Here is a 12,838-nt window from a genome sequence, read left to right as displayed (position 1 = left end):
GGTACCAACGTACAGAGAACATGACAATCACTGTTTTCAGAGAAAACCAGAGTAATAATGTGAAAACTGACCTGTCGCTCATCTCAACGCAGCCTCCCCATTACTTCTTCCGCAAACAAACTACCGGCAGTTCTTATACGCGCACAATTGGCTGCGCTAACCCATGTGACTGCGCCATGTTTACCGTAGCAACGGCAATGATTGATTGATAGAAAAACAGCTGGGCCAGTGGTGATTGGCCAGCACCATGACAGGTAATTTTCCACTCGGGTTACATATTGAAGAAGAGAAAGTTTTGGATTTAAATACAATTTGCACAAAATGTTTTCATAAAAATTAATTCAAAGCAAGCAGTTACCTTCCCAAAAGAATAGTTAATAGTAAGGCTTTTAAAATAATGGCAGCTGGAAGTTACTATGGAGACAGAAAATCTTTTTAACTTTTTAATCTGTTTTTAATATGATCAAAGTTTAAAACAGATCTGCAAGAAAGGTTTGAATCACAAATGTTCTAAATAAACAATTTTATCTGCAAACAAGCATCGTGTCTTCTTTCGAGGTGTGTGTATTTTGTATCTACTATAAGATGTCAGTGTGATGACGAGTCATTTTTGTAGCTAAAAAAATCGAAAACAGTTTAGAAGTAAGTGTATAGAGTTGGGCATTTCTGTATTTATCCAGGAATAATTCAGTCTGATAAATAACAGGGTCATTTAGATAATTAGTGATGGATCCAGGTATCAATAAAATAACAGTGAAGACAAAGATTTGCATAATTCCTCTGCTACACTAAAAAAAAAAAAAAAAAAAAAAAAATCAAGATTAGAGTTAAAATAGAAATAAAAAGGACTATCCATCCATCAATTCTCTGCCGCTTATCCGAGGTCGGGTCTCCGGGGCGGCAGCGTAAACAGGGAAGCCCAGAATGTTAAATGAAATAATTTAACTAAATAAAAGTGGCGGGTTTATCATCTTCTTCATGGAGACGACATGTAGAGGACGGCTGCAGCTGAGTGACTGTGTGTGTTTGCATATGTGTCCTGCCTCTCTGCTCCCAGCTGTTAAGAGGTCAGTGTTGATCAGTGGCTGTTCAGACCTTTCAGAGACACTGACACACCAGCAGCACAATGATGATGTCACTGACTCTACTGCTGACCACCCTGGGGCTCCTTGTTCAGGGTGAGACTCTCTTGTGGAAACTTTGCTTCAGGATGCAACCAGGTTCCCCACAATGATGTTCTGCTGTGATGGAGAAACACTGAAACATGCAGCTTTGACCTTCATCATTCTGTTCTCCATGTTAATGATCCTCTTCTGTTATGATCATCTTTCCTTAAGTTATACGTGTCTCAGTAGCTCTTCATGTCCTTTTTATGTTTTCCAGGTTCATCTGGAGAAATCATCGTGACTCAGACTCCTGGATCTCAATCTGTTGTTCCAGGACAGACTGTCTCCATCAAATGTAAAACCAGTACCAGTGTTAGCAGCTACCTCAGCTGGTACCTCCAGAAATCTGGAGGAGCTCCTAAGCTCCTGATTTATTATGCTACAACTCGTCAGTCTGGAGTTCCAAGTCGTTTTAGTGGAAGTGGAACTGGGACTGACTTCACTCTGACCATCAGCGGAGTTCAGGCTGAAGATGCAGGAGATTATTACTGTCAGCAGGGTAGCAGCTTCCCGTTCACACAGTGATACAACGTCGTACAAAAACCTTCTTTCATCAAAGAGGAACTGATCTGACTCAGTGCACTGAAACTAAATCAGGAGATGATTAAAAACTTGTTTTAGTTTAACAAATTTAGTTTTATCAAATTATATCTTATAATAATTGTAGGTTTATAATGTCAGACAAAATTATTTAAATCAGTTTGCTTTAGGTATTTAATGTTACAGCACACAAAACATCACAGTTAAACCGATTTATAAATTACTGAGATAAAATGAAAAGTTTGATGAAAAGTACACTTTAAATTATAGTTTTAAAACATCCGACTCTTTTAAAAACTATTTCATGTCATGCAGCAAAACCTGAATTCCACAAAGATACCAACACAACACATATTTATTTTAATGGAGTTTTTTTTTAAATAGCAATAATGACATAAAACTTACATTATAGTCATCATTTGCTTTTCTCCAAAATAATTTCAAGCAGTCAACATATATTTCTAGAAGTAATAAATCTTGATCCGTTATGGAAAACAAGAAATTTCAAATATTCAAATAAAAACTAAAAAATTTACATCAACTCAGTTTTGTTCCCCTTGACAAAAGGTCATTAGGTCACACTAAATGGACAAAATTTAATCAAAATAAGATATTGTCACAGAATATAAAAAAAAAAGCAATCAAACACTGAAAACTGTTTTTGGATATCTCTTCATCGTGTCTACATGTTGATAAAAACACAGAAACATGTTTAAATGAAAATCTTTATTGTATAAAAATTTGATAAATATGGAAACTAAAAACTAGAAAAAGCATTCTGAAAACCAACATTAGACTTCCATGAGTCAGATCAGTACTGGGAGCACTGGTCTCTCCTCAGTGTCTCTGACAGTGGAGTCTGGGAGCCCTGGGAGGCCTGACAGGTCACAGAGACCACCTTGCTCCACTGGTCTGCAGAGAGCCTCAGGGTGCTGCTCCAGCTGTAATGGCCGTCCTTCTGCATCACTGCAGGACTCTTATTCTCCTCATAGCTGATGCTGCTGCTGCCGTCCACCTTCCAGGACAGACTCCAGTCTGAGGGGAAGCCCTTGTTGGCCAGACATGTGAGTGTAGCTTTCCCTTGCTGTAGCTCTTCTGTGGAGGGGGGCAACACTGTCAGGGTGGGACGAGCATCACCTAGGAGACACCAATCCGATTAGAAGACAGGAACCACACAGCTGTCAATCAAGCAGCAGACAGTTGGACATCTTTACTGTTAGAGAGATGATTTCCCCCCTCAAGATGTTTCACTAACAGTGTTTCTGCTTCATCTCTCGCACATTGTTTCACTTCCCTTTTAGAAACCTTTCATGCATGTCGGGACACAGAATCCTCACATGACCTGAAATACATCAAACTACTGAACATGTTTCACACAAAGACACTGACGGCACTTTAAATGTCTAAATAAATAATGAAATTATTTAAGTCATAAACTGATTTTTTTTTTTATATATGTAACATTCAACACTGAACACTAAACACTGAAAATGTGGAAATGTTTTCATCTTAACTGTATATCACTAAAATCTGGATCAAACATTGCTGCTGTTAAACTTTGCAAGAAAGCAACAACTTGTCACGGCAGGCCGTGGAGATGGTGAAGGAGTGGACCCAAACGCGGAGACGAGGGAACAGGGATGCAGGTTCAAGACTGATTTATTTTAACCCAGGAACTTGGAGGACAAGCTCAAGGCACTAACATGACGAAACTAATGAAATGATCCAGCCCCAAGACAAAAAAAAGAAAAAAGAAACTGAGGGATATAAATACACAGAACAAAATGAGACACAGATGAAACAAATGAACTAAATGAACCCAGGTGAACTAAATCAATAGGAAATCTATGAAGCTAAACAAGAACCAAGGGAACTAAACAGGAAAAACTACAAAATAAAACAGGAAGCCTGAAAACAAAGCAAAGGGAAAAACCCAAATCATGACACAACTGATCATTTCCACTGTAGAAGGACAAAATCGCTGCAGAAAGGTCCAAAGATGATGGACATAGTTACATTCACAGATTTGACAACAAAATCAAACAATATGTTAATAATAGTTTCATCCTGTACTAATTAATTATTATAAAAAACATTAAACATTACATGTCTGACAGAATGATTAAATATGACCTCTGATTGCAGAGAGACACGGCTCTCTGACTTTGAACACAACAAACTTTCCTCTGAAAGAACTTAAACTTCATGTCTTCAAATATCTAAATATATGATCATTTATGGTAATTTTTAACCAATTCAGATTTTTTTTTACTTTTAATTTGAAATATTTGTCCTCATTTGTTGTCGCAGATTGAAACTACTGAACAAAAAATTACATGGAAACATCTCACTAAATCTTCGTTTTGAAGTAAGTTTATAAAAAGACATTATTGTACCAAAATTCTGAAAAACATTTTGAACACTTAAATTACTTCCAACATCCAGTCTGGTTGCTCCACCATAAGTCCACCACAGTGATACAAACTGGTTGAGCCGTTGTTTAAAACCTTTGAACACATTTATTGATGATCAGGATCATGAGAAAGATCCAAGTCTTTCCTGGAGTCATTCAGAAGATTTCCATAGAGAAGCACTTTGCATCAGCAGCACCATGCTCCAGTGCTCTGGGAGAGTTTATAGTCCTGAGAGATGAAGACTGGATGACTGACAGCTGTCCTTCATGACAACAGAAGACACAGAAATCCTCCTGATGAAGAACATGACTTTGACCTGCGTCCTCATCTGGACTCTCCTCTGCTTTACAGGTAAAATCCAGTTAAACTTTCTCCTCTATAAACATTCATCCTTTTGAAACAAAACCAGAATGAATCTATAAATGACTTTATTTTATTTTTTTTGCCTCCATCTCCTCAGGATGCAGAGGACAGGTGACAGTGACTCAGCCTGCAGCAGTGAGCTCTGCTCTGGGAGGCTCCGTCAGCATCAGCTGTAAAACCAGTCATGAGTATTGGGGCTGTAGCAGTGCCTACTGTTTAGCCTGGTACCAACAAAAGGAAGGAAACACTCCTAAACTACTGATTTATTACACAAATGAACGCATGTCAGGTGTTTCAGACCGTTTTTCAGGCAGTGGATCTGGGACTGAATTCACTCTGACCATCAGCAGAATCCAGGCTGAAGATGCAGGAGTTTATTACTGTCAGGGCATTAACACAGTCAACAGTCAGTCTGTGTTCACACAGTGAAAACACCTCGTACAAAAACCTCCTGTCACACTGAACTGGCTGGTGCAGCTGGAAGCTGCTGAGGTCACTGATGCAGTTCATCAAACACACATATAATTCACACACACATTTTATTTTCAACAGATCACAATAAACTTTATGTTAATTTGTTCTAAAGACACATCGTAACATCTAAAGATACCAACACCAAGTTATAGTCTCACTGTCATCTCTCAGCTTGTGCAAAGTGCCAATTCAGAAAACAAAAACTCACCTAAATGACAATCTATGAAACATATGTTTTGTATTTAACAGAAAAAGAAAAAAAACTAAACACAATATCAATGTTACACCTAATATTAAAGTGGCAAAGACTTGAAAAGATGAGTCCAAAGCCATAATGTCTCATCATCATTTCTTTATAAACATATGAACCATTCAAGCTGAAATTGCTGTTCTTTAATACTGGAAAGATGAAAACACTTCATCTGGTTCCATCAATACAAAAATAGTGTCACACGTCAAACCTTTAATAAAGAACCAAATAGAAAATGATATGAATGTTACAGCTGGAAAAAGTCTGAACACATAACAGTGACACATTAACTGGTTTTAATTTCATCAAACTTTTCAAGAAGTGTTTCTGCAGACAAACATCAGGTCTTCCTCTCGACATCTGTCACCTCTGAGCTTTAATAAAACAATTTTACTGTGAAGTAAAACCACACAGACTGTGTGTGTTTGCATATGTGTCCTGCCTCTCTGCTCCCAGCTGTTAAGAGGTCAGTGTTGATCAGTGGCTGTTCAGACCTTTCAGAGACACTGACACACCAGCAGCACAATGATGATGTCACTGACTCTACTGCTGACCACCCTGGGGCTCCTTGTTCAGGGTGAGACTCTCTTGTGGAAACTTTGCTTCAGGATGCAACCAGGTTCCCCACAATGATGTTCTGCTGTGATGGAGAAACACTGAAACATGCAGCTTTGACCTTCTTGCATCTGTTCTCCATGTTCAACAAATGATCCTTTTCTGTTCTGATGTTGATCATCTTTCTTCAAGTTAAATGTGTCTCATTGACTTTTCACGTCTTTTTCATGTTTTCCAGGTTCATCAGGAGAAATCACTGTGACTCAGACTCCTGGATCTCAGTCTGTTGTTCCAGGACAGACTGTCTCCATCAAATGTAAAACCAGTACAGGAGTTGGCAACTATCTACACTGGTATCTTCAGAAACCAGGAGAAGCTCCTAAACTCCTGATTTATTATGCTACAAATCGTCAGTCTGGAATTCCAAGTCGTTTTAGTGGAAGTGTATCTGGGACTGACTTCACTCTGACCATCAGTGGAGTTCAGGCTGAAGATGCAGGAGATTATTACTGTCAGCAGGGTAGCAGCTCACCGTTCACACAGTGATACAACGTCGTACAAAAACCTTCTTTCATCAAAGAGGAACTGATCCGACTGAACAGCTGCACTGAAACTAAATCAGGAGATAATTAAAAACTTGTCTTAGTTTAAAATATTTAGTTTTATCAAATTATATCTTATAATAATTGTAGGTTTATAATTTCAGACAAAATTATTTAAATCAGTTTGCTTTTAGGTATTTAATGTTACAGCACACAAAACATCAACACAGTTAAACAGATTTATGAATTACTGAGATAAAATGAAAAGTCTGATTAAAAGTATTTTTCAATTGTTTTAAAACATCCGACTCTTTTAAAAACTATTTCATGTCATGCAGCAAAACCTGAATTCCACACGGATACCAACACAACACATATTTATTTTAATAAAGGAGTTTTTTTTTATAAATAGCAATAATGATGTAAAACTTACATTATAGTCATCATTTGCTTTTCTCCAAAATAATTTTAAGCAGTCAACATATATTTCTAGAAGTAATAAATCTTGATCTGTTATGTAAAACAAGAAATTTCAAATCAAGTATTTCCTGGAGTCATTCAGAAGATTTCCATAGAGAAGCACTTTGCATCAGCAGCACCATGCTCCAGTGCTCTGGGAGAGTTTATAGTCCTGAGAGATGAAGACTGGATGATTGACAGCTGTCCTTCATGACAACAGAAGACACAGAAATCCTCCTGATGAAGAACATGACTTTGACCTGCGTCCTCATCTGGACTCTCCTCTGCTTCACTCAGGGTGAGGAAAAGCATTTTTCTGTCATGTGAGAATCATTTGGAGTGTAGCTGAGTTTCACCTCACCATCTCATGTCCAGTGTTTCTTCTCTCCCATCAGGGTCTGTTGGACAAAATGTTGTTGTGACTCAACCAGCTGCCAAATCAGTGCAGCTCCATCAAACTGTCACTATTGACTGTAAAGTCAGTCCAACAGTACGTCAATACTCTGGTTCACAGTACTTCCTGTCCTGGTTCCATCAGAAATCTGGAGAAGCTCCTAAAGCTCTGATCTACAGAACATCAGACAGATTATCTGGAATCTTGTCCAGATTCAGTGGAAGTGGAGCAGCGAATGGAGTTGACTTCACTCTGACCATCAGTGGAGTTCAGGATGAAGATGCAGGAGTTTATTACTGTCAGAGTTATCACTGGTTAAATAGTCAGAATGTGTTCACACAGTGAAAAAGCATCGTACAAAACCCTCCCTCAGCCAAACTGAACAAAAACTGAACTCAGCGCTGCAACTGGAAGTTACTCCAGATGTTGATATAGTTCAGTGAAGACTGCAAACACACAGCAGATGTCTATTTTTTTAACATGACATTTATAATCAGTTTTAATAATCACAAATGGGTGATAATATTGCGATATATTACAAATTACAAGTATAGTCACCTGTACAAATATAACAAACAGATGTGATGACACATCTGCTCTGGGAGAACTGATGGAAATGTCGTTGCCAATCTTCACCAAGAGCCCCTCCAGTCACCAACAAACATTCCTACACATTCATACAACAATGCTGCCAACACTGGAGACAAGATGAAATGTTTTGCCCAAGAACACACTGACTGATGACTGGGATGACGCAGCATTTTAACAACAAGCCAGCCTTTAATTACATTAATGTTTTAAACCACAGAATGAGGCAAAATGATATATCAGTCATGTTTTGTGTTCTTTGTTGCATGAAACCTTAATTTTAGGATTAGAACAAAAAGCCTTCAATCTTCACTGAAAGAAGGTCTTCAATAATGAAGGTTTTGATTGGAACAAGATTAAAATATCCTGTTTGCTCTAAAGTGGTGTTATTTAGTGTTTATGCTTTCTTCAAATCAAATCAAATCAAATCAAATCAAATCAAATCAAATCAAATCAAATCAAATCATATCAAATCCAATCAAACTTTATTTATAAAGCACTTTTTATACAATAAATTGTAACACAAAACACTTTACACAGTATAAAAACACAACTCCCTTCTCTCACACTCAAACATACTCACTCATACACACTCATACACACACCCAACCAACATTAATTTTCAACACTTGTCCTAAACATCATGCATACACCTACCTAGTTATATATTGCTGAGCACAGATGAGCTCGGTAAGAAAACACCATTGCAGGATATAATCAGGGTTATTAATTTGGATCAATTGCACCATGTAATTCTTTCCTGTATAGTCCTTTTTTTTTGTTTTTTGTGGATAAATTTGTTACTGTAAATTTGCATATAACGTATAACTTCATATTTCTGCCATCTCCTTTTCTAATACGGTTTCATTCAATGCAATTCAACTTTATTTGTATAGCGCCACTTCACAACAGTGTTGTCACAGGACACTTTACATACACGAATCAACATACACATCATTTTGAGCCAATTCATACATATCCTATAATAGAAACCAACTGATTGCATCGAGTGATGACTTCAATCCAATCCACCATCCTGAGCATGCACGTGGCGACAGTGGGAAGGAAAAAACTCCCCTTTAACAGGAAGAAAACCTACGGCAGAACCCGGCTCAGGGAGGGCAGCCATCTGCCTCGACTGGTTTAACAATTTTACAGCTGATTTCCATGCAGATAGAAAAATGTGGAATTTTCCTTTGGCTGACATTATCATGTTTTTATCTTTTATCTTTCAGTCTAAGTTGTTCATGCTGTGTTGATGAGAAGTCCTGAAGATGCTGCATGATGAGCTGAAATAAATGTAACATGACTAAAACCACAGAAAACATATCCTGATAAAACACAATGTTTACATGCTTATACATCTGCTGCACCTGGAGGTTAACAAAGACACTGAAAGTTCATCAAACACACACACATTGTTCAGAAGCACACATTATATTTTCAAATGATTCATAAGACATGACAAGAAACTTTGTGTTTACATGATAATGAACCCTTTGTGCTCAAGTTCTAGTTCTGCCTCTCACTGTTTGTCAACTGTCATCTTTAATAAATGTGCAAACATGAAATAAATTGTTTCATTAAATTACAATCTGGGACATATTTAGCTTTTATTAGGTATACTTTATTCTGATTTATTTCTTGCCTTGAGAATCCAACATTCTGTCCTGTGTGCAGCGAGACTGTTACATAGAAAACTTCCCTCAATGACACTGAAAAGAACACACAGTTAACAAAGGCAATTTGTATAACAAGTTTTCGTAAACCCAAACTTTCATCTGCAAAGATCAGATCTTTATCTTAATGTGTATCACCTCTGAAATTTAAACAAGTGACTTAATATGAACAGAAATACCATGAATTTCTGAAATAAAAAGTAGAATTTATTCTGTGTCTGCTGAAACATCAACATGAGGAAGAGTCCAAGTTCATCCTTTTCTGCACTGAGTGACTGTGTGTGTTTGCATATGTGTCCTGCCTCTCTGCTCCCAGCTGTTAAGAGGTCAGTGTTGATCAGTGGCTGTTCAGACCTTTCAGAGACACTGACACACCAGCAGCACAATGATGATGTCACTGACTCTACTGCTGACCACCCTGGGGCTCCTTGTTCAGGGTGAGACTCTCTTGTGGAAACTTTGCTTCAGGATGCAACCAGGTTCACCACAATGATGTTCTGATGTGATGGAGAAACACTGAAACATGCAGCTTTGACCTTCTTCATTCTGCTCTCCATGTTAATGATCCTCTTCTGTGATGATCATCTTTCTTTAAGTTATACGTGTGTCAGAAACTCTTCATGTCCTTTCTATGTTTTCCAGGTTCATCAGGAGAAATCATCCTTACTCAGACTCCGGGATCTCAGTCTGTTGTTCCAGGACAGACTGTCTCCATCAAATGTAAAACCAGTACCAGTGTTAGCAGCTACCTCAGCTGGTACCTTCAGAAATCTGGAGAAGCTCCTAAACTCCTGATTCGTTATGCTAGAACTCGTCAGTCTGGAATCCCAAGTCGTTTTAGTGGAAGTGGATCTGGGACTGACTACTCTCTGACCATCAGTGGAGTTCAGGCTGAAGATGCAGGAGATTATTACTGTCAGCAGGGTAGCAGCTCACCGTTCACACAGTGATACAACGTCGTACAAAAACCTTCTTTCATCAAAGAGGAACTGATCTGACTCAGTGCACTGAAACTAAATCAGGAGATGATTAAAAACTTGTTTTAGTTTAACAAATTTAGTTTTATCAAATTATATCTTATAATAATTGTAGGTTTATAATGTCAGACAAAATTATTTAAATCAGTTTGCTTTTAGGTATTTAATGTTACAGCACACAAAACATCACAGTTAAACTGATTTATAAATTACTGAGATAAAATGAAAAGTTTGATGAAACGTATTCTTTAAATTATAGTTTTAAAACATCCGACTCTTTTAAAAACTATTTCATGTCATGCAGCAAAACCTGAATTCCACAAAGATACCAACACAACACATATTTATTTTAATGGAGTTTTTTTTTTAAATAGCAATAATGACGTAAAACTTACATTATAGTCATCATTTGCTTTTCTCCAAAATAATTTCAAGCAGTCAACATATATTTCTAGAAGTAATAAATCTTGATCCGTTATGGAAAACAAGAAATTTCAAATATTCAAATAAAAACTAAAAAAATTACATCAACTCAGTTTTGTTCCCCTTGAGAAAAGGTCATTAGGTCACATTAAATGGACAAAATTTAATCAAAATAAGATATTTTCACAGAATATAAAAAAAAAGCAATCAAACACTGAAAACTGTTTTTGGATATCTCTTCATCGTGTCTACATGTTGATAAAAACACAGAAACATGTTTAAATGAAAATCTTTATTGTATAAAAATTAGATAAACATGGAAACTAAAAACTAGAAAAAGCATTCTGAAAACCCACATTAGACTTCCATGAGTCAGATCAGTACTGGGAACACTGGTCTCTCCTCAGTGTCTCTGACAGTGGAGTCTGGGAGCCCTGGGAGGCCTGACAGGTCACAGAGACCACCTTGCTCCACTGGTCTGCAGAGAGCCTCAGGGTGCTGCTCCAGCTGTAATGGCCGTCCTTCTGCATCACTGCAGGACTCTTATTCTCCTCATAGCTGATGCTGCTGCTGGTGTCCACCTTCCAGGACAGACTCCAGTCTGAGGGGAAGCCCTTGTTGGCCAGACATGTGAGTGTAGCTTTCCCTTGCTGCAGCTCCTCTGTGGAGGGGGGCAACACTGTCAGGGTGGGACGAGCATCACCTAGGAGACACCAATCAGATTAGAAGACAGGAACCACACAGCTGTCAATCAAGCAGCAGACAGTTGGACATCTTTACTGTTAGAGAGATGATTTCCCCCCTCAAGATGTTTCACTAACAGTGTTTCTGCTTCATCTCTCGCACATTGTTTCACTTCCCTTTTAGAAACCTTTCATGCATGTCGGGACACAGAATCCTCACATGACCTGAAATACATCAAACTACTGAACATGTTTCACACAAAGACACTGACGGCACTTTAAATGTCTAAATAAATAATGAAATTATTTAAGTCATAAACTGATTTTTTTTTTATATATGTAACATTCAACACTGAAACACAGACTGAAAATGTGGAAATGTTTTCATCTTAACTGTATATCACTAAAATCTGGATCAAACATTGCTGCTGTTAAACTTTGCAAGAAAGCAACAACTTGTCACGGCAGGCCGTGGAGATGGTGAAGGAGTGGACCCAAACGCGGAGACGAGGGAACAGGGATGCAGGTTCAAGACTGATTTATTTTAACCCAGGAACTTGGAGGACAAGCTCAAGGCACTAACATGACGAAACTAATGAAATGATCCAGCCCCAAGACAAAAAAAAAAAAAAAAAAAAAGAAACTGAGGGATATAAATACACAGAACAAAACGAGACACAGATGAAACAAATTAACTAAATGAACCCAGGTGAACTAAATCAATAGGAAATCTATGAAGCTAAACAAGAACCAAGGGAACTAAACAGGAAAAACTACAAAATAAAACAGGAAGCCTGAAAACAAAGCAAAGGGAAAAACCCAAATCATGACACAACTGATCATTTCCACTGTAGAAGGACAAATCGCTGCAGAAAGGTCCAAAGATGATGGACATAGTTACATTCACAGATTTGACAACAAAATCAAACAATATGTTAATAATAGTTTCATCCTCTACTAATTAATTATTATAAAAAACATTAAACATTACATGTCTGACAGAATGATTAAATATGACCTCTGATTGCAGAGAGACACGGCTCTCTGACTTTGAACACAACAAACTTTCCTCTGAAAGAACTTAAACTTCATGTCTTCAAATATCTAAATATATGATCATTTATGGTCATTTTTAACCAATTCAGATTTTTTTTTACTTTTAATTTGAAATATTTGTCCTCATTTGTTGGCGCAGATTGAAACTACTGAACAAAAAATTACATGGAAACATCTCACTAAATCTTAGTTTTGAAGTAAGTTTATAAAAAGACATTATTGTACCAAAATTCTGAAAAACATTTTGAACACTTAAATTACTTCCAACATCCAGT

At 37.4% G+C, this 12,838-nt stretch overlaps 3 gene segments (V, D, J or C); 1 reads left to right on the top strand and 2 right to left on the bottom strand.

Moving 5' to 3' along the window:
• Positions 1-1,132: 1,132 nt before the first annotated feature.
• Positions 1,133-1,691, top strand: LOC306770455 (Ig kappa chain V-V region MOPC 21-like). The segment is given in 2 exons: positions 1,133-1,178; positions 1,384-1,691.
• Positions 1,692-2,517: 826 nt separating this feature from the next.
• LOC306770453 (Ig kappa-b4 chain C region-like) lies at positions 2,518-2,977 on the bottom strand. The segment is given in 2 exons: positions 2,962-2,977; positions 2,518-2,843 (listed from the first exon to the last, which is right to left on the bottom strand).
• An 8,224-nt stretch (positions 2,978-11,201) lies between these two features.
• LOC306770452 (Ig kappa-b4 chain C region-like) lies at positions 11,202-11,661 on the bottom strand. The segment is given in 2 exons: positions 11,646-11,661; positions 11,202-11,527 (listed from the first exon to the last, which is right to left on the bottom strand).
• Positions 11,662-12,838: the final 1,177 nt, after the last annotated feature.

The sequence above is a fragment of the Telmatherina bonti genome (assembly GCF_933228915.1).
Source record: "Telmatherina bonti genome assembly, chromosome: 19".
NCBI classification, from domain to species: Eukaryota; Metazoa; Chordata; class Actinopteri; order Atheriniformes; family Telmatherinidae; genus Telmatherina; species Telmatherina bonti.
Note: the sequence above shows the minus strand (reverse complement) of the source record. Positions and strands in the feature narration are given on the sequence as shown.